General features: G+C 36.0%; 1 protein-coding gene across 4 annotated transcripts in view; it reads left to right on the top strand.

Annotated features, from left to right (window-relative positions):
- Nucleotides 1–20,236, top strand: part of RNF24 (ring finger protein 24) — an 82,082-nt gene that overhangs the window by 6,496 nt on the left and 55,350 nt on the right. The gene's annotated exons all lie outside the window — the stretch shown is intronic.

Below are 20,236 nucleotides of genomic sequence, written 5' to 3'. Positions count from 1 at the left end.
GTTTGTGGTGTAGATGAAATGAAATAATACATAAAATGCTAAAGTTAGTACTTGGCATGGGGGCAGTGAAAATTAAAAGTATAGTTATTATTTATATTAGCCTTCTCCAGTTACTAATATTCAATTTAATATTTTGCTCAGAGTACTTCTATCTTATAAAGTCTATTGGCTATAAATGCAACTCACCTGTTTTGTGTTTTTTTCTAATCCCATGTGTTAGATTAGTAAAACGATCAGCAATTGACAGATGAACTCCCCCCCCCCTTTTTTTTAAGAGAGGGAAGTGAGGAGGGGCAGAGGGAGAGGGAGAATCCTACACAGACTCCACACTTGGCATAGAGCCCAATGTGGAGTCCAATCCTGAGATCATGACCTGAACCCAAATCAAGAGTCTGACGCTTACCTGACTGAGTGACCCAGGAATCATGACAGATGAGCACCCTGTAGCACTTCCCAACAGTTTGGTCACTTGATAAATCATTTTGACCACTTGATAAAATATTGTTAATGTCAAGCCAAGTCTTGTTCTTTATTTGGCTTGCATGGAGGAAAGATCCTTTCTTCATGTTATTCCAGATTAAGTTTTCTTATTTCTAGAAATGGAACTTTTAAAGCACCCAATATATCATTAACAGGTTTTTAATTAGCTATAAGAAAAAGAAAGCATCTGGAAGATACTGTTGTCTTCACTTGCTAATTGACTGGTAAGATGAGTATATGTAGCAATACAAAGTCCACTTTTAGGGCCACTTGAAGGATACAGACAGGCTCTGTAGAAGTTCAGAGTAGTGAGAATCATGTCCTATAAGCCTTAAAGAGTTCTTACAACTTTGCTACGTGTTAGACATGCTAAACGTTTCTGTTTAAGCCTATTTCCTTATTATTTGGCTTGATCTTTGTTTTGAAAATATGCTTAATAATCATGGGAATAGTTTAGATTTTAAGGTAGATAATACACAATCTAAAATTGAGAGCAACTTTTAACTTTAGAAATTATTTCTTGAAGTAATTGACTTAGTTATTCTTCCTCTTTCTTTTCTTATCTAGGTAGGCAGTGGGGATTCCTCCAATTATCTGAGCATTTCAGACATCAGAGTGTAGTGCTGGGTAAATTGAGGGTTCGAAAAGAATGCCAGATGGTTTGAAAGGAATTGTGAGCACTCCAACTAGTGCGGTCCGTCGAAAGCCAGCTGGCTGAGTTTCCTCTGCTCTGGAGGTAGGAACCAGACACTTTGTTCCATGCCAGCTGGCCCAGGAGTAGCTGGCCAGTGGCCTTACTTTTAGTTAGCCATTCCTGGGAAAACCAGCCTGGGCCCTCCATCTGCCCTGAGAACAGTGTAATGCCAGAGAGTTGCTCTGTGCCTCCATGGTACTCCACACAGTTGGAGCAAGCCTGAGTGGCAAGGAAAGAAAGCCACTTTTTAGATACCATTACAAGTGAACCTCACCTTAAGTTGTAAATTTTCTCTGAAAAAGTGAAATGCAACTTGAATTTTATGCATTTAGTGTGTTTGGTATATTAGGGTTGCTTACTCCTAAGGTAATTATAGTGAATGTTTTTATATTGTAAATAACCTCCAGTTTACCCGTTTTCCAAGTTCCTTTTTTTGTTGACTTTGCTTAAAGGGAAGTTTGCCTTTTCTTTTCATTGTCATCTTCAAAAGTTTTGGTCATTCAGGTTAGTAAATTTTCATCCTGTCATAAAGCTTGCTTCTGTATAAACTATAGGCTCCTGTGGAAGGTTAATTATGTGTGTTGCCTTAAAATCTGTGTCTCATTTTGTCTGTTATTTAGGTTTTTCCAACTAGGTAGGTGTTTGGATCATTACAGTTCTTCCATTAGTAAACTTAATGTCGGAATAATTTAACTGAGAACAAAAGAAGTGCAAATATGGCATTATATAAGCGTTCAGTTCATTTGATGATAATGCTTATTGAATTCTAAAAAGTAATAATTTTGCCGCAGTCAGTATGCTTTATGTTACTTTCAATTCTTTTTTCAAATTTGGAGATTGAATATCTATGTTCATTAAGTTCCTATAGGCAAACCAAAAAATTATGAACTTCTTTTTGGTTCTCTCCCAACTCTGAGCATGAGAAATTCTCAGTGGTATAAACTTCAAATAGAATCTAGGTGTCTAGGTGTCCTATCCAAATAGGCTCTTCATCGTGAACTGAAAAAGCTTGGCAGATAATGAAACACCAAAGTATGAGCTAATGTAGTTTATAGGAAATGGGTGGGAAGGGAAATCAAAGTTGTAGGCTTTCATTCTTTTCCTTTAGCGCAAAAGAAATTGCAGACTTCTTCAGAAATATGCTAGAAATCTCCTGCTTGGCTATAATTAAAGTTTTTACTTAAACTTCAAACTTTTGTCCCTAAAAAGAGGCCAGAATGAATTTTTGTGGGACTGAGAATGATTTTTTAAAAATCAAATAACAGTATATCAAAAGCCAGGGACAATATTATACCCGGAAAATCATCCTTCACATTAGCTTCACATGCATTGTTTATTTACTTCTTACAGCAGCCCTCAATGAATTGTTTATAGATGATAAAAGGTCAAAGAAGTGTATCCTGTTCAGGTTCACAAAGTCAGGAGCTGGATTTAGAACCTGGGCTTTCATTCTCCAATCCACCACATGTCACAGTTGGTGATGTAAGCTTCACAGGAATATAGCTCTTTCTTAATCAGATGCTATCTATCCTGCACTGGCACTTTCAGAAGACTATTGATAAAGGAAATTCAGAAACTGTTGCAGAAAATAGAATCAATAGAGATTTGGGGAGGCTCTACATATTTTTAAATCTTCTCTGATGCTCTTAAAATAATTAGCCATTGCAGAACAACTGCAATAAACAAAAAATGAAGTAAATAAAAATAATTTCCTATATAGTATCCTAGTGTTGTCACAACATATTACAACAAAATTGGTGGCCTATGACAACAGAAATTTATTCTTTCACAGTTCTGGAGGCCAGAAGTCTGAAATCAAAGTGTCAGCAAGGCTGCTGCATTACCTCCAAAGACTGCAGGATAGAATCCTTCCTTACAGCTTTTGGTGGAACACATTCTTTGGTTTGTGGTTACATAATTCTAATCTCTGCTTCTCTCTTCAAATAGCCTTTTCTTCTTTCTCCTGTAAAGACACTGTCATTGGAGTTTGGGTCCACCCAGATAATCCAAAATGATCTCATCTCCAGATTTGTAACTTAATTATATCTGCAAAGACCCTTTTTCCAGATATGGTCATATTCACAGGTTCTTCGGGTAAAGATGTGGACATACCTTTTGGGGGGCCACCATTAAGCCCTCTACCAGGAGTAAGAACTTCTTTGGTAATAATTTTCATTTCCACTGCTGTATCACACAGAATCCCAGATTAGACAAGCTTTTGGTATAGATCATGATACAAAATGGGGAAAGATATTGGAAGTATAGGATAGAAGACAAGTTTAGAGGAAGGTTTAGGGAATCAAGGAAGATTTCATGGAAGTTGTATTGCTAATGACAGATCATGAAGAATAGAGTTGTGATAGCCTGGAATGTGCAGATAGTGGAAATACCCAGAACAAAGATAGTGAGGCATATTCAAGGAACCGTAACTAATGCATTTGACTAAAGTGTGGTGCTTAGAGAAATAGTAACGAATGAGGTTGAAAAGTCTGAGCTAATTCACAAGAGGCCTTTAGTGTTGAGTTGAGGAATTTGTACTTTGTTTAGAGTTGCTTGTCCAGAACACTATATTACAATGGTTTCTTTTCTGTTTTTAAGATTTTATTTATTTATTCATGAGAGACACAGAGAGGCAGAGACATAGGCAGAGGGAGAAGCAGGGTCCCTGTGGGAAGCCTGATGCGGGACTCGATCCCAGGACTTAGGGATCACAACCTGAGCAGAAAGCAGACCCTCAACCACAGAGCCACCCAGGCATCCCTATATTACAAAGGTTTCTAATAGGGGCCTTCTGAGCTATGATAAAACTTTTGGGAAAAAAAATTACATTTTTCTTTCTATAAAAAGATTTTCAGAGGGATTCATAATGCTAAGTATAGGTTGAGAACCATTGTTGTATTAGAAATGAAGCATTTTATGCTTTGAAGGTGTTTCTGGGACATTATTGATTTTCTGTTTGGTTTACCTTGAACTACTTGGAAGATAATAAAATAGAACTCCAAAGAGCCTTAGTCAGCACTGCAGTGGAATATGTGATGAATGTTGCATACTAAAAGTTAAAATACTATTTCAGGAGAGATGTGAAGTAGGTCCAGGGTTCTTAGGAAAGTGATCAAATGATTACACAAAAGGAAAAATTCACAACATTCAGTTCAAAATGCAGCTGCGACTTCTGTTTTGTGTCTCAATTTTCTCTATTTCAATTCACTACCATTTAGAACTCCAGAATTATATAAAAGCATGACACAATTCTGAGGAGAGGAAACCAACAGCTGCGTTCTTAAAAGTTTTTATTTTTTTAATGTATTCTATAAAACTGCTTGTTCTCTGCTGTGGGTTTTCAGTGGAATAATCTACTTCAGGAATAAAACAATATATTACATAGCTTTTTGAATGTCTTTGTCCATTTAGTTTGCTATAACAAAATACCCTAGCCTTGGTGTCTTATAAACAACAGAAATTTTTCACAGTCCTGAATACTGAAAAGTTCAAGATCAAGGCACCAGCAGATTCAGTGTGTAGTGAGAACCCACTTCCTACTGCATAAATTGTACTTTTCACTAACTTTTTGCTTTGTCATCATGTAGTAGATAAGGGTAAGGGAGCTATCTGGGCCTCTTTTATAAGGGCACTAATCCGAATCATGAGAGCTTCATCCTCAGATACCATCACGTTGGGGATTAGGTTTCAATATATGAATTGAGGGTTGGGAGATACAAGCATTCAATCTATAGCACTGACCATATGATACAGGGAGAAAATCAGTGTTTTTCTATATAACTCAATTTCTAAATTATCAACTACCATTGATTTTTTTTTTTATTGATCCATTTATTTTCTCCTTTAGATTAGTATTACTTGATAAGTTTACCTGTACTGTTGTTATTCAGGCTTCTCTGCTAGTGAGATTCTTCTTTTTCATTTATTTATTATAAAAAGTTATAAATACACTGAAAAGTAGATAGTACAACACACTTCCATATGCCCATCACTTAGGTGTTCAACTGTTATCAAGGTTTTGCCACATTGGTTTCATTTATCCTATTTTCTTTCACCTTCATTTGCTAAGGTATTTTAAAGCAAATCTCTAGCATTTCAGTATAGGTATCCTGATATATTTCTAAATGCATCTCTAAAAAAAAAAAGTAAAGATATTATAGAACCAAAATGCCATTCTCACACCTAAAATTAACATTTATTCCCTGGTGTCATCTATTAGACCGAATTCAGGTTTGCTTCATTGTCTCAAGAATATCTTTTTTTAGGGATGTCTTATGCACACCAGGATTCAAAGTTTCTGAACCATATTTGATCATTTTGTCTCTCATGTCTAATATGATCTAGGGCAGTTCCTCTTCTCATCCTCTCTCCCTGCCTTTTTAGATGTGTCATGGACTAGTTATAGGAACTGGGTCATTTGCCCTATGAATTTCTCACATTTGAGATTTGTCTGTTTCGTCTTGGTGTCAGTGTGTTGATGATCTATTCCCTGTATTTCTTACAAATGGAAGTTAGCTCTAGGGGCCTGACTAAAATCAGACCTCAGTGTTTTGGCAAGAATGTTTAGGAGGTGGCTAATATTATATCATATCCAGAGGCCTGCTGTATCTGGCTATGCCACTTGTAATGCTACAAGAAGACCCCACTGATGGTCATGTCAGTATCAAATATTTCATCCATTGTGGCAGAATGGTGAAATTGTTATCTCTTCCACATTTATTAACAGGAATTTTGTAAAGAAGACTACCTCATCAAGTACGGCCGTTTGAGGTTACTCTGAAATATGCTTTGTGTGAGAGACTGTCAAGTACTTTCATAATATCATGTTCTTGGTAAAAGATAGTGAGTTGAAATCAGAATAAAAAGAATTGAGAATCTTTCGTTTTAATGAATTTTACAATGAAACTCTGAGTACTATAGCAAAATGAATTTTTCAATGAAATTCTGAGTACTTTTACAATTAAGAATATGGACCCCAGTTCTCTGAAAGTTAAAGGTGTATATGTGAAAGCCTGTTACAGACTAGAATCAAGTAGTGGAGAGGAAAAAGTATTAGATTAGGATTTAAAAATCAGGGGATTTCTAGAGTCAATTTGGCCCAGCTCCTGAATGTCTAAATCCATCCATCCTTTATAGGCTGAGTATTTTGTGTAAATTTCCCTAAAATATTGTCAGTGTTTTCATGAAATTGGATGTAGACTAAAGAAATCAAAGTTGTATGTTATAGTATTAATGCTTAAATATCTTTAAAGACAGAATTCTTTATTGAATATCATTCTTTTTATTTAAATTGTACTTTATGGGAGTCTGTTGATCACCAAGTCTCATAATACCTCGTTTAAACTTCATGTCTTCATGTTCTCATAGAGTAGAACTACTGAATCAAATCGTACTGAAAAACAGCATATTTATTTGTCTTGTTCCATTTTACCTTAAGCCAGATCGTTTTCATTCATCTTCTGAATTTGTTTGTTGTGGGGAAAGTAACCTTGGTATCAAATAAAAATTAAAGGGATGCCTGAGTGGCTCAGTTGGTTAAGTGTCTGACTTCGGCTTAGGTCATAATCTCAGGGTCCTGAGATCCAGCCCTGCGTGGAGCCCCATGTGGAGCCCAGCCTTGGGCTCCAGGGTCAGCAGGGAGTCTGCTTTTCCCTTTATCTCTGCCCCTTCCCCGAACCCATGCACTCTCACTCTGTCTCAAATAAATAAATAAAATATTTTAAAAAATGAAAATAAGCCAATGTTCTTAGTTTAGTGACCTCTATAGAGAGCCTCTAATGTTATTTAAGATGTTTAAAAGTTTATGCTAGTATGATTTCTCATAGGCAAACCCTTGCTATGGTTATACTGTTTATTTTTAAATAATAATACTGTGAGTCTTTTCTGAAAGACAGAGAATGCTGTTATAAAAGGATACCTCAAAAGACCATAGATAAAATCAGTATGCTTATTTTTAGTCAGTTGAGCTAAGATTCAAAGCTAATTACTCATCAGGTCTCTAAAATGATTTTAGTATTGAAAATTACATTTTCCCCAGGTTTTAGCATCAAAACAAACCAAAAAACAAAAACAAAAATCCATTGCATTTTCCTACCCGTACAACAGATGCTTTTGGAACACCTACTCTCTTTAAGTTGTATTTGCTGAGTAATAGGGTTGATTTCATTATTTGGATGAAGATAGTGCTATTTTTTTATATAATTTTTTTTTTTTTTTAAAGAGCTCTCTAGGCAACTGTGTTTCATCTGTTGCCTCCTCACCTTCATTTAATGCAGCCAGAAGAGCCTGGGCTTGGACCCCACCATGCACCCTTTGTCCTGTTCCCTTGCTTGTTAACTGCTGTGTGTGCTAGAAAGTCGTGGAGCACTGAATTAGTGGGGTTGAAACTCTGCTCTTTCAAGGCCACAAAGCTAGTATATTCTCCTTCCTCCCTCTGCCAGACACAGAATGATTTTTGTCTTTACGGAATTTCAATTATTTCACCCAGTATGCTGCTTGGATTTACCATCTTACCTTTATTCAGGTCAATAAATGCCTATTGAGTATCTTTTAAGTACCAGGTATTGTTCATTCTGAATTTATAGAAATTTCATATCTTATGGTAAGAAACTATTATTGAATAACTCCAGTACATTTAATGAAGTTAAGGTATAGTTCAGTTCTGAATTTATTAGATTTGAGGTTGTAACTCTAATGTTTTTTTCTGACATTTTAAATATGATCTAACTTAGAAGTTCCTATAAAGCAAATGAAAACTGGCTCCGTATAAGGAATTTCAGTACTTTCTGCAGGCTAAGATAACTAACCACAAATGCAGTGAAATCAGTGGACCTGCATTTAGATTTTTATTCAGACTAACTTTCCAACTCTCAAAAACCCAAGCATGTATTTTTTGCATAGTTAGTTCCAAGTTTATTTTCATAAAGTCAGAAAAGGCATGTGATATTTAAGTTTTGGCCCTACTATTTGTTAACTGTGTGGCTTTGGTGAATCACTACCTTTCTTAGCCTCAGATGGAGGTAATTATGATGGAATGCTTCAGAATTATTAAATTTATAGCTGAATTCAGAGATATTGTGAGTATAGTCTATCTCCTTTAATAAAGTGCTCTCCCAATGATTTTTGTTATTAGACAAGGGATGGGGCATGGAAAGAGTGAACACAAGACCAAACAATCTTTGCTACATCTCAATTCCCTCCTTTACATAAGGATGGAACCAGTTATGCTGCATTTTAGCCTGGCTACTGAACTGTGGCTGGTTAGAGGTTCCATTCCAGTGGTGGTCAGATGATATTAAAAAAAAAAAAAAAAAGTTGTTACTACTTAACTGCTCTAAATACTTTCTTAACTTTTTAGGAGACTCTGGATACATCATTTCTGATGGTTAAATCGGCTCTCTCTGCCCCACCCTCCTTTTAAAACAGCTTTTACAAGACATTTATGGCCCATATATTTAAAGTGTATAATGCAGTGGCTTTTGGTATATTCAGAGTTAGGCATTCATTACCACAATCACTTTTAGAATATTTTCCTTATTACCCAAAAAGAAACCCTTCACCTTAAGCCATCACTCCTCAATCCTGCCACCATCACCCCCCCCATTCTCTACCCTAAGCAGTCACTAATCTACTCTTTCAGTCTCTATAGACTTGCCTATTCTGGGCTTTCATATGAAAAGAATCCAGCAAGGGACTCCTGGGTGGCTAAGTGGCTGAGCCTCTGCCTTCAGTGTGATCCTGGAGTTCCAGGATCGATTCCTGCATCAGGCTTCTTGCAGGGAGCCTGCTTCTTCCTCTGCCTGTGTCACTGCACCTCTCTCTCTCATGAATAAATAAATAAAAATCTAAAAAAAAAAAAAAAGAATCAGACAATATGTAGTCCTTTGTGATTGGCTTTGTTTTACCATGATATTTTCAAGGTCTATCTATGTTTCTCTTTTATAATGAAGAGATATTAAAGTTCCTAGCAGCGTACTGACCTATCCTGTGGGAAGAAGAGATTAAATGATTTTTTTTTTAATAAAGTTGATTCGTATTCCAGGACTAGTTGTCAGTCACAAATGATGAAAAAAGCACTGTAAATAGTTACTGTGGCTGCAAACCAAAGAATGGTGTTCTAACACTGAATGTGGAAAAGATTCATGTCTCAGCATTCTTATTAGCAGCATTTGTGTATGTGAATAATGTCATAATTATTGGTACATCATTCAGTATGGATAATAAGTTAATAATAACTCTGTGGGACTAATGTAACTAAAACTGTTGCAGCCCTGTCGTTTTTATTGGCTATTTTCCTCTTGTAACTAATTTTCCTGCTAAATATTCTGCATAATTCAGACATTATTATAAAATGTCTGTGGGTACATGCTAATGTTTTTTTTTTAAGAGTTTATTTATTCATGAGAGACAAAGAGAGAGAGAGAGGCACAGGCAGAGGGAGAAGCAGGCACCATGCAGGGAGCCGATGGGGGACTGATCCCAGGTCTTCAGGATCACACCCTGGGGGGAAGGCGACGCTAAACCGCTGAGCCACCTAGGCTGCCCCTAATGTTTATTTTTATGTGAGCTTGATGAGCTAAAGCTTAAGTATTTTATTTGGGGATAACCAATGATTATTAGTATAAATGTTGGAAGCAGGATGCACAGAAATATAATCTTCAGAGCATATTCCCTCCAATTTTGTGGATGTAGTTTAAAAAGCAGGGTGGTGGTGGGGGGAACAGCCTTTTGACTTAGAAAAACCCAGCCTCTCTGTGCCTCAGGTTCTTCCTCTGTAAAGTAGAACAGTTGGACTATGATAATTAGTACTGATGATCTTTAACTCTGTGGCTCTCTGAAGGTAATTGGCAAAAGTATTACTGATGGTCCTAGACTACTTCCTACATTTCATCAAGATGTTAGCATTGTAATGCAGATTTCCTGTGCTCTAATTAATTATCTAATGTGGTGTCATGACAGAAGGCTAATGATTTGTCTTAGCAAAAATCATATTTTTCTGTACTAGAATTAGAAGCCATGGTCTATTATTCCAAATGGTCTGTTAAACAAAATAATTTAAAATAACACTTACCTAGAACATCTGTATATTAGATAAATTGGTTCAGTTATGAGTGACAAAAAACCCAAAACAACAAAGTGGCTTAAAACATTAAATTATATTTCTCACTCATGTAAAGTTAGCATAAGTCTGGTATGGAGCTTCATGGCATCAGGGACCTTTTACCAATTGTCCCTTTTTCCTTCTTGGCACTCTACCCTCTCTCTTGGGTGTAAACCATATTCTTACTGAGTAAGGTGGTGGCATCTGCATTACAGGAAGCAGGATGGAGAAAGGGATGAAGCAGAAAATAGAAGGTACCTTCAGTGCCCTGTAAGCATGATTTCCAGATATTTCCATGTAAATCCATGAGACAGGTGGCCATGAGTAGCTTTGAGGAAAGCTAGGAAGTATGGCCATGTGTCTATTTTATTCCAAATTCTACCTACCATGGAAGAAAGGGAGAAAAGATATTGGGAGGTGGGGAGTCTGCTAGTCTGGTTAATGATTAGCAAAGGGAAAACTAAGGAGCATTTACCATTGTATCTTTCCACCAAAGAAGTGTTTTATATTTCTGTACGTGATCCTGGTTCTTAAAATGAAAATGTCATTTTACAGGTGAAGAGCTGACAATGTAATAGGAACATCTCAAGAATATATGATTCTCTTTTCTGTAATTGAGTTAATGAACAGAATCTTCCAAGAGAGAACTGCTAGATATATTTCATAGTTTGAATTCATGAGCTGATATTATGATTTATGAGCTAGCCTCTTGTGAGTTTAGTTAGTATGGATTTTTCCCACTGAGCCCAGTAGCCCCTAAGAAAACTGATCAAACAGAAAGTAGACCTAACCCTAAATATACAGTGACTTTACTTACTTTTACAGGGCAGGAACATATGCCCTGTAAGACTTCATCTGACCTGAGCCACCCATCTCTTATCCTTGATCTTGAAGGGGGAAAAATTACAAACTTGTAAATAGTCTTTACTATATCCATATACAAAGTCAAAATAATAGTATTTTGCATGATGAAGATTAGTAGTGGTCTTATAAAATGTTTTTATATAGGAAAGAACTTCCAGGGCTAATGATATTGCAAGTCTTGACTCTTAAAAACTCATTTTTAGAGAATTATTCACTGTTCTGGAATGGTTGTGACCTTTTCAGAATTTTTAAAAATCCAAAATCAGCAGAACCAGACTCACCCCCAGAATATTGAACTAACATGTTTCATTTGTGCCATTATCTCAGCTGTTCCATAGTCTGCCTGAAATCATCTTAACGATGAAGTCTTCTCATATCTGTCCTAAAAGAACAAAGTGATCCCAGTAAACAAAGGAGAGACTTTGAGGCCATGCATAGGACCATAATATCTAGAAACTTAAGGTAATTATCACCAGTGTCAAAGAACCAGGCAGCCTGAATACTTTGCTGGTTTCATAACTATTTGGGATTTGCTGAGTTAGTTGTGAGCATCTTAGATGCTATTTTATGACTGTAGAATTCTACAAAATTAAGATCTAAAAACTGACAGGCTTTTCATTTACACAGATTAGACATCTAGAAGCAGTTGTTGAAGATACATAGCTAAACGAATTCAGAATTCCCTACTCCCAAATCACTTTAGAAAGCAGTCCACTCATGGCTCAGGCTCAAAGATTTGGATTGAAACAAAGTGACCCAGGAAATTGTAGCCTAGGCTCAAATTGTCCTTGATGCAAGAAACCTCAGACACCAAGTCAATGCTAACTTCACACCACAGAACTAGAGAAGATCTTGATAATGCTGATGAACACTCTGTACCAGGTACACTTTCCAGAGACAGATGTTGTTAACTTACCACATGAGGAAATTGAGACTTGCCTGCAGTCCTAGCGAGGGGAGTAGCTAAAGTTGACTCTACACTTAATACCTCTTCTTATGGCATCATCCATAGAGCTTACTTATTGTGATGGAGCCCTCTGATTTACCCTCATTTCCTGGCTGGTGAGTTTCTAAACCACATATATATTGCTTTCTCTTATTTTTAAGGTTGTACAATAACAGACTCTTCAAACAACAGAATCTTTTTCATTTGTTAGCTTGTTCCTGTTTTATCACTCTAGAAGTGCTTGTGGTTTATTTAACTTTTTTAGGTTTTAGTACATACAATTTATGCCTTGTAACTTTTCTTCTTCAGGGATTCATAGTTCATGTAAGACTTCTGAAAAACCATTACCTTTACTGGGTAATTGAGAATTCCCCAGTAAATTTCTGGAATTAATGTGCTCAAAGAACTCTCAAGAATAGGAGGTAACCTGTAAAGGTTTATAGAGAACCTTCTTGCCACGTATCCCAAAGTAACTTGGATAGGGTCTAGAGACTGCACTTTCTCAGTGGTTCAGGGTTTGAATTAGATCACCCACCACTCAGCCACTTTTATGCTACAATTTACAAAAGGGGTCCCATATATAAAGGAAATTATATTATATATATATTATATATATTTATATATATATAAAGGAAATTAGTGCCTTCTAATAACCTTTTGTATACTTGAATGTAATTATTAAGTACCTTACCTATTGACTGAACAAACTCACGTCCTTTAATTTAAAAACAAATTTATCTTTCATGACTGCTCCATTAAACAGAGTTGTATTGATTTCTGTCTGGTACTCTGTGTTTTTCCAGGGTATTATAATTGTTGAAAAATTTTCTGTGGGCAAATGCTTTAAATACAACTGGCTTCTCCAGGTTATCACACCCAACATTCCCCTTTATTTAAAGACTGACTCTTCTTCTGACTTTAGGGCCACTCTTGCTCCTTATTTCAGGATATTTTCTTGGTTATTGCATACACTCAGCAATTCCCAAGGCAAGTTTTCAGTATTCAGTGCTGTTTCCAGAAATGCCATGACATTTTCAGAATAAAATAAGCTTTGATTAATTTTAATTTAAAAAAAAAAAACCAGTTCTTTGTCACAGATTGGAGAAGACTAAAGAGACATAACTAAATGTGACATAAGATCTTGGATTGGATCCAAGAAAAGAAAAAGAACATCAATAGAAAAACTAGTGACATTTGAATCTGCAGTTTAGTTAATAGTATTGTACCAGTGTTGATTTCCTGTCCTTATACCATGGTTGTGTAAGAATTTAACAATAGAGGAAGCTAGATGAAGAGTTTATGGTAACTTGTGCAACTTTTCTGTAAATCTAAAGTTATTTCAAAATCAAAAGTTTAAATATATATATATATATATATATATATATATATATATATATATATTTTTTTTTTTTTTTTTTTTTCCCCACAGTTCCAAATTGGCAATTCTGGTGTTTGCCTTTCTTGAGTTTCTCTCAAAGGCAATGACAGTGACCCAGGATGTATCAGCATACTGACTGCCCAAATGAGCTTGTCATAGAAATCATTTTATTTGTGCATGCATTCAAACACTAATAGTCAGATACAAGCTTAGTAAGGTCTGTGGAAGGCAGCAAAATCTCATGGGATTCAGATAGGAGTTTCAGTCCCTCTTCCACCACTCAGTGGTTTCAGTTGGGAGTTAACTGGACTTTTTAAGTCTTAATTCCATCATCTGAATACAGAGTATAATACCCACCCCACAGTGATTTTAAGGATTAAATAAAATTTATGTAAATGCTACCCATAAACTCTAAAACACTATGCAAAATGCTCATTTTGGTTCATATCCTAAAGAATTGTTTGAAGAAAAAGGATTCTCCAGTTTCAGTAATTTTTGAGGTGATTTTTTCCTAGATTAATTGTATTGCAGCACTGAGTGCAATCAAAATCCATAGGTGTTAACATTTATAATTGTGCTAATAATATTTTGAATCTTTTTCATTAACAGTCATTTTGAGGGCAGCCGCGGTGGCGCAGCAGTTTAGCGCCACCTGCAGCCAGGGGAGTGATCCTGGAGACCCTGGAGTCAGTCACATCAGGGTCCCTGCATGGAGCCTGCTTCTCCCTCTGCCTGTGTCTCTGCCTCTCTCTCTCTCTGTCTCTATGAATAAATGAATGAATGAATGAATGAATAAATAAATAGATAAATAAAATCTTAAATATATATAAAACATTAAAAAAACAATCATTTGAGCTTGAACCAATATGATTAAAAAACACGAAGCAGTAAACTGAATATTATATATAGTCTATTTAACATAGAGATTTACATGCACATTATTTTTTCTTATTTAAGCCAATGTCTAGCCCTTTTGCTTTAGAAGTCATAACACTAAGAAAAGAATTTCAAATATGAAAGCTCCAAATTTTTTGATTTTCCTGAAATTTAAAGTAAAAGCCATCAATGGAATCCATGTAGCTATTTTCAAGAAAGACCCTAGAAAGTTAAAATGTTCAGTCTACTAATTATATGAGACTTGTAATCCTGTAGTTTGTTTCCAAAAGTTACTCTATAATAAATTGGAAAAAAGGAGCTCAGTCAGAATATTTAAGTAGTGCTGCCAACTGTCTGTGGTAAAATTTTATTTTATTTTTTAATTTTATATCTGAGGGGTGTAAAGTTGGTTCTAGTCCATATTTCAGATGGTTAAATGCTCTGATTCAGTGTCTGGTGGAAGGCTGCTGTGTCACTTCAATCATATGTTAATTCTTCTTGCTGTGTCTGTCTACTGATTTAGTTGCTTCACTAAAGCAGCCTCACATAGATCAACCAGGTTCTTTTTCAAAAAATCCCAATCTAGGGATCCCTGGGTGGCGCAGTGGTTTAGCGCCGGTCTTTGGCCCAGGGCGCGATCCTGGAGACCCGGGATCGAATCCCACGTCAGGCTCCCGGTGCATGGAGCCTGCTTCTCCCTCTGCCTGTGTCTCTCTCTCTCTCCCTCTCTCTCTGTGACTGTCATAAAAAAAAAAAAAAAATCAAAAAAAAAAATCCCAATCTAAAGCTAAGACCAAAAGATCAAAGCAATAGATCTTCTAGTGAAGTCAAAGCTGCTCATCAGTAGTCCCCAAGTGCTTACCTTTGAATAAGAGAAAAATGAAAACGATGAATTGTTACTGAATTGGTAAAATAAAGTAAAATCCTCAAGGAATGCATTTTCCAATTCAGTAAAAAGTAGTTTATTAGGAACAAATGGAGACTTCCTTAATATATGGTGTCAATGTGTCTGTCTCTGTGTCTCATGCTATGAACATTCTATTTATTGATAAAAACAGCAATCTCCTAAGATTACAAATAAGACAACAATATCCATTGTATTTTTTTAACATTGTTCTAGAAATATTAGACAACTCAGAGAAGAAATATATTTACTTGTAAAGGAAGAATTAAGATCATCATTAAATAATTATGCAAATGTCGATTTAAGATGGGTAGCTATAGGATATTTATCTAATAAATCTTGTGGAAAATTTTCCTCGCCATGTCTATCCAGATAAGGCCAAGATTTTAAACAGGTCCTTGAAATAATAATCAAATTTGAAAAATCCTTACAAATCATTACAAATAAGCACAGGGAACCTTTTTCTATCTCCATTTACAATTAAATTTCTTTTTTATTCTCTTATAATAAGTAATATGTGCATATATTATAAAATACAAAAGGTATTTTAAATAGCTATTCAGTGAAAAATCAGTCTTCCAGCCCTGTCAGAAATAGTCACTGATACCAGTTTTTTATGAATATCCTTCTAAGAGACATGTTTGACATATACAAAGCTAGCTTCTCAATCTTTTTACATTTATGGTAATGTACCACATAAACATTTTTATACCTTTTTTTTTTTAATTTTTATTTACTTATGATAGTCACAGAGAGAGAGAGAGAGGCAGAGACACAGGTGGAGGGAGAAGCAGGCTCCATGCACCGGGAACCTGACGTGGGATTCGATCCCCGGTCTCCAGGATTGCGCCCTGGGCCAAAGGCAGGCGCCAAACCGCCGCGCCACCCAGGGATCCCTATACCTTGTTTTTATTTTGTTTACTTAGTGATATTATCATGAAATGATGACAGATCAGCACAATCTACATTTTTAAAATCTTTTAGGGGCACTTGAGTGGCTCAGTGGTTGAGGATCTTCCTTTGGCTCAGGTCATGATCCCAGAGTCCTGGGATCAAGTTCCGCATCAGGCTCCCTGCAGGGAACTCACTTCTCCCTTTGCCTGTGTCTCTGCTTCTCTCTGTGTGTCTCTCATGAGTAAATAAATAATATCTTTTTTTTAATAAATAAAATCTTTTTTATTTATCTTAATCTTTTTATTTATCTTAATAAATCTTTTTTTAAAGCTTTTTTAAAAATCGTCTGGTGCTTATCATGACAAGTGCACTCTTTAATCCCCATCACTTATTGCATCCATGCCCCCACCCACCTCTCTTCTCAGAGTGGTCAGTTTGTTCTCTATAGTTAAGAGTCTGTTTCTTGGTTTGCCTCTTTTTTTCCCCTTTGTTCATTTGTTTCTTCAATTCTACATATGAATCACTGACCTTCACCTCCGAAACAATAATATGTTATATGTTAATTAACTGAATTTAAATTAAAAGTTTTTAATATTCCACATGAGTGAAATCATATGGTATTTGTCTTTCTCTAACTGGCTTATTTTGCTTAGTGTTATATTCTTTAGCTCCATCCATGTTGTAAATGGCAAGATTTCATTTTTTATGACTAATATTCCATTGTATATTTATACATCATCTTTATTCATCAATCAGTGGACACTTGGGCTGCTTCCAAATTTTGACTATTGTAAATAATGCTGCAATAAACATAGGGGTGCATGTCTCCCTTTGAATTGGTGTCTTTGTATTCTTTGGGTAAGTACCCAGTGGTGTAATTGCTGGATTGTAGGGTAGTTCTATTTTTAACTTTTTGAGAAACCTCCATATGGCTTTCTAGAGCGGCTGCTCCAGTTTGCATTCCCACTAACAGTGCAGTAGGGTTCCTTTTTCTCCACATTCTCCCCAACACCTGTTGTTTCCTGTGTTGTTGATTTTAGCTGTTCTGACAGGTGTAAGGTGATGATAGCTCATTGTAGTTTTGATTTGCATTTCCCTAGTGATAAGTAATAGTGAGCATCTTTTCATGTGTCTATTGGTCATCTGTATGTCTTCTTTGGAGAAATATCTGTTCATGTCTTCTGGTCATTTTTAATTGGATTATTTGTTTTTTGGGTATTGAGTTTTAGAAGTTCTTTATATATTTTGGATACTAACCTTTTATTGGATACATTATTTGTAAATACCTTCTTCCATTCCATAGGTTGCCTTTTAGTTTTGTTGATTGTTTCCTTCTCTGTGCAGAAGCTTTTCAAAATTTTGGTATAGTCCCAATAGTTATTTTTGCTTTTGTTTCCCTTGCCTCAGGAGACATATCTAGAAAAAAAATTGCTACAACTGATATCAAAGAAGTTACTGCCCATGTTCATTTCTAGGATTTTTATAGCTTCAGGTCTCACATTTTGGTATTTAATCCATTTCAAATTTATTTTTTTATGTGTTGCTGTCCAGTTTTCCCAACACCATTTTTTAAGATTTTTTATTTATTTATTCATAGAGACAGAGAGAGAGAGAGAGAGAGACAGAGGCAGAGATACAGGCAGAGGGAGAAGCAGGCACCACACAGAGAGCCTGACGTGGGACTCCATCCCGGGTCTCCAGGATCACGCCTGGGGCTGCAGGCGGCGCTAAACCGCTGCGCCACCGGGGCTGCCCAACACCATGTTTTTTGTTCTGTTTTGTTTTTTAAAGATTTTATTTATTTATTCATGAGACACAGAGAAGGAGAGGGAGAAGCAGGCTCCATGCAGGGAGCCTGATGTGGGACTTGATCCCAGGACTCCAAGATCACACGCCCTGGGCTGAATGAAGGCAGGCACTTAACCACTGAGCCATCCAGGTGTCCCTTGCAACACCATTTTTTGAAGAGACTGTTTCCCATTGGATATTCTTCCTGCTTTGCCAAAGATTAATTGGTCATGTAATTGTGGCTTTATTCCTGGGTTTTTCATTCTGTTTCATTATCTTTGTGTCTATTTTTGTGCCAGTACCATACTGTTTTGATTGCTACAGCTTTGTAATATAACTTGAAGTCTGGAATTGTGCCTCCAGCATTGTTTTTCTTTTTCAGGTTCCATACAAATTTTAGGATTGTTTGTTCTGGCTCTATGAAAAATGTTGTTGGTATTTTGATAGGGATTTCATTAAATGTGTAGATTGCTTCGGGTAGTATAGACATTCTAACAATATTTTTTCTCCCAATCCATGAGCATGGAATGTCTTTACACTTCTTTGTCATTTTCAGTTGCTTTCATCGGTATTTTATAGTTTTCAGAGTATAGGTCTCTCACCTCTTCAGTTAGGTTTATTCCTAAATATCTTATTTATAGCATTTTTTTTTAACAATTGTAAATTTAGGCTATGGTGATAAATTATAACCAGTTACATATTTAGGTTGCTTCTAGCCTTTTGGCTATTATAAGCAGGGCTGCAAAGACCCTGGTACATATGTGGTTTTGAGTACACATGTAAGCATATTTGACTGTTATATTATTGGGGCACCTGCATGGCTCAGTCAGTAAGCATCTGACTTTGGCTCAGGTCATGATCTTGAGGCCCTAGGATTAGCCCCATGTCTGACTCCCCACTCAGCAGGGAATCTGCTTGTCCCTCCCTCCCTCCCTGGCCCTCCCCCCAGCTCACAAGTATAGGTACGTGCACACTCTCAAGTAAATAAAATCCTTTTTTTTTTTTTTAAGGAAGTTAAAATACTAAATGTAGAGTTGCTGAATCAATGTAAATCCATGTATAATTTTGCTAAGTTCTCGTGGAGGCTGATAGTTTTACTAATTGGCAATAATGTATGAGAGTGCTTGCTAATAAGTAATATCAACTACTGGGTAATATCAACTTTATGGTATATTAGATTCCTATATGAATTTGGACTGCTCTTCAGCTTTTTTGTATCTACCAGGGTAGGCTAGGTTATACCATAGTAACAAACAACCTCAGAATCTTAGTGGCTTAAAAAAAAATCTTAGTGGCTTATAATAAGAAATATCTTTCCTTTTGGTACAAGGCCATTAAAGGTCACTTGGAAGTTCTATGCCATGACTTTCACTCAAAAACTTTGGCTAACAGAGTTGCTGTCATCTTGAACATTGCTGGTTGTCCTGGCTAAAGGAAAGAGGGCTCTGGAGAGTCTCACACCATCAATACAGTCATGCATGTATTGACTGTACATGCAATGTACAGTGAATGTACATGGAAAAATGAAGGTGGAAGATGGAAAGATGAAGGTATTTGGCAAACAGCAGCTATGATTAACTACCATATCTCTATTCTGTCCTATTAATCTGTCAGTTCATATGGTAGAAACACAAGTTTTTCTTTTTTGGAATGTGTCTGGCTGTTCTCTCATTTTCTTTTTTTTTTTAAATCTTTTTTTTTTTAATTTTTATTTATTTATGATAGTCACACAGAATGAGAGAGAGAGGCAGAGACACAGGCAGAGGGAGAAGCAGGCTCCATGCACCGGGAGCCCGACATGGGACTCGATCCCAAGTCTCCAGGATCGCGCCCTGGGCCAAAGGCAGGCACCAAACCGCTGCGCCACCCAGGGATCCCTGTTCTCTCATTTTCATATTTCCTATTGAACTAGAATTAGCTTCTCTAACCACCTCTACCCTCCAAAAAAGCCAAATTCTGTCAATATTTTTTATTTTGTTTGCATTATATTTAAAGAAAATTGACATCTTTATAGTATTGAGTTTCCACTGCCAAGAAGTAGATACATGTTTTCAATTATTTACATCTTTTGTGTCTTTCATATTAATGTAGATTGTTTATATTTATTAATAAGTATTCTTTTTTATTTTACTAGCATCTGTAAATGGTTATTTTAATACCTTCTTGATAATTAGGTTGGTTTTCTTGAAGAAGTAGAAAAGATATAATAATTTCTCAAAATAATTTCTCAAATAACATATCCATTACAAAATCGAAAATTTTTTCAAAAAAGTTAATACTGAAGATTTTTCTTTTCATAATCCATCTTTGTA

Source organism: Nyctereutes procyonoides, unplaced genomic scaffold (genome assembly GCF_905146905.1).
Source record: "Nyctereutes procyonoides isolate TBG_1078 unplaced genomic scaffold, NYPRO_anot_genome, whole genome shotgun sequence".
NCBI classification, from domain to species: Eukaryota; Metazoa; Chordata; class Mammalia; order Carnivora; family Canidae; genus Nyctereutes; species Nyctereutes procyonoides.
This window is presented reverse-complemented; position numbering and strand designations above follow the sequence as displayed.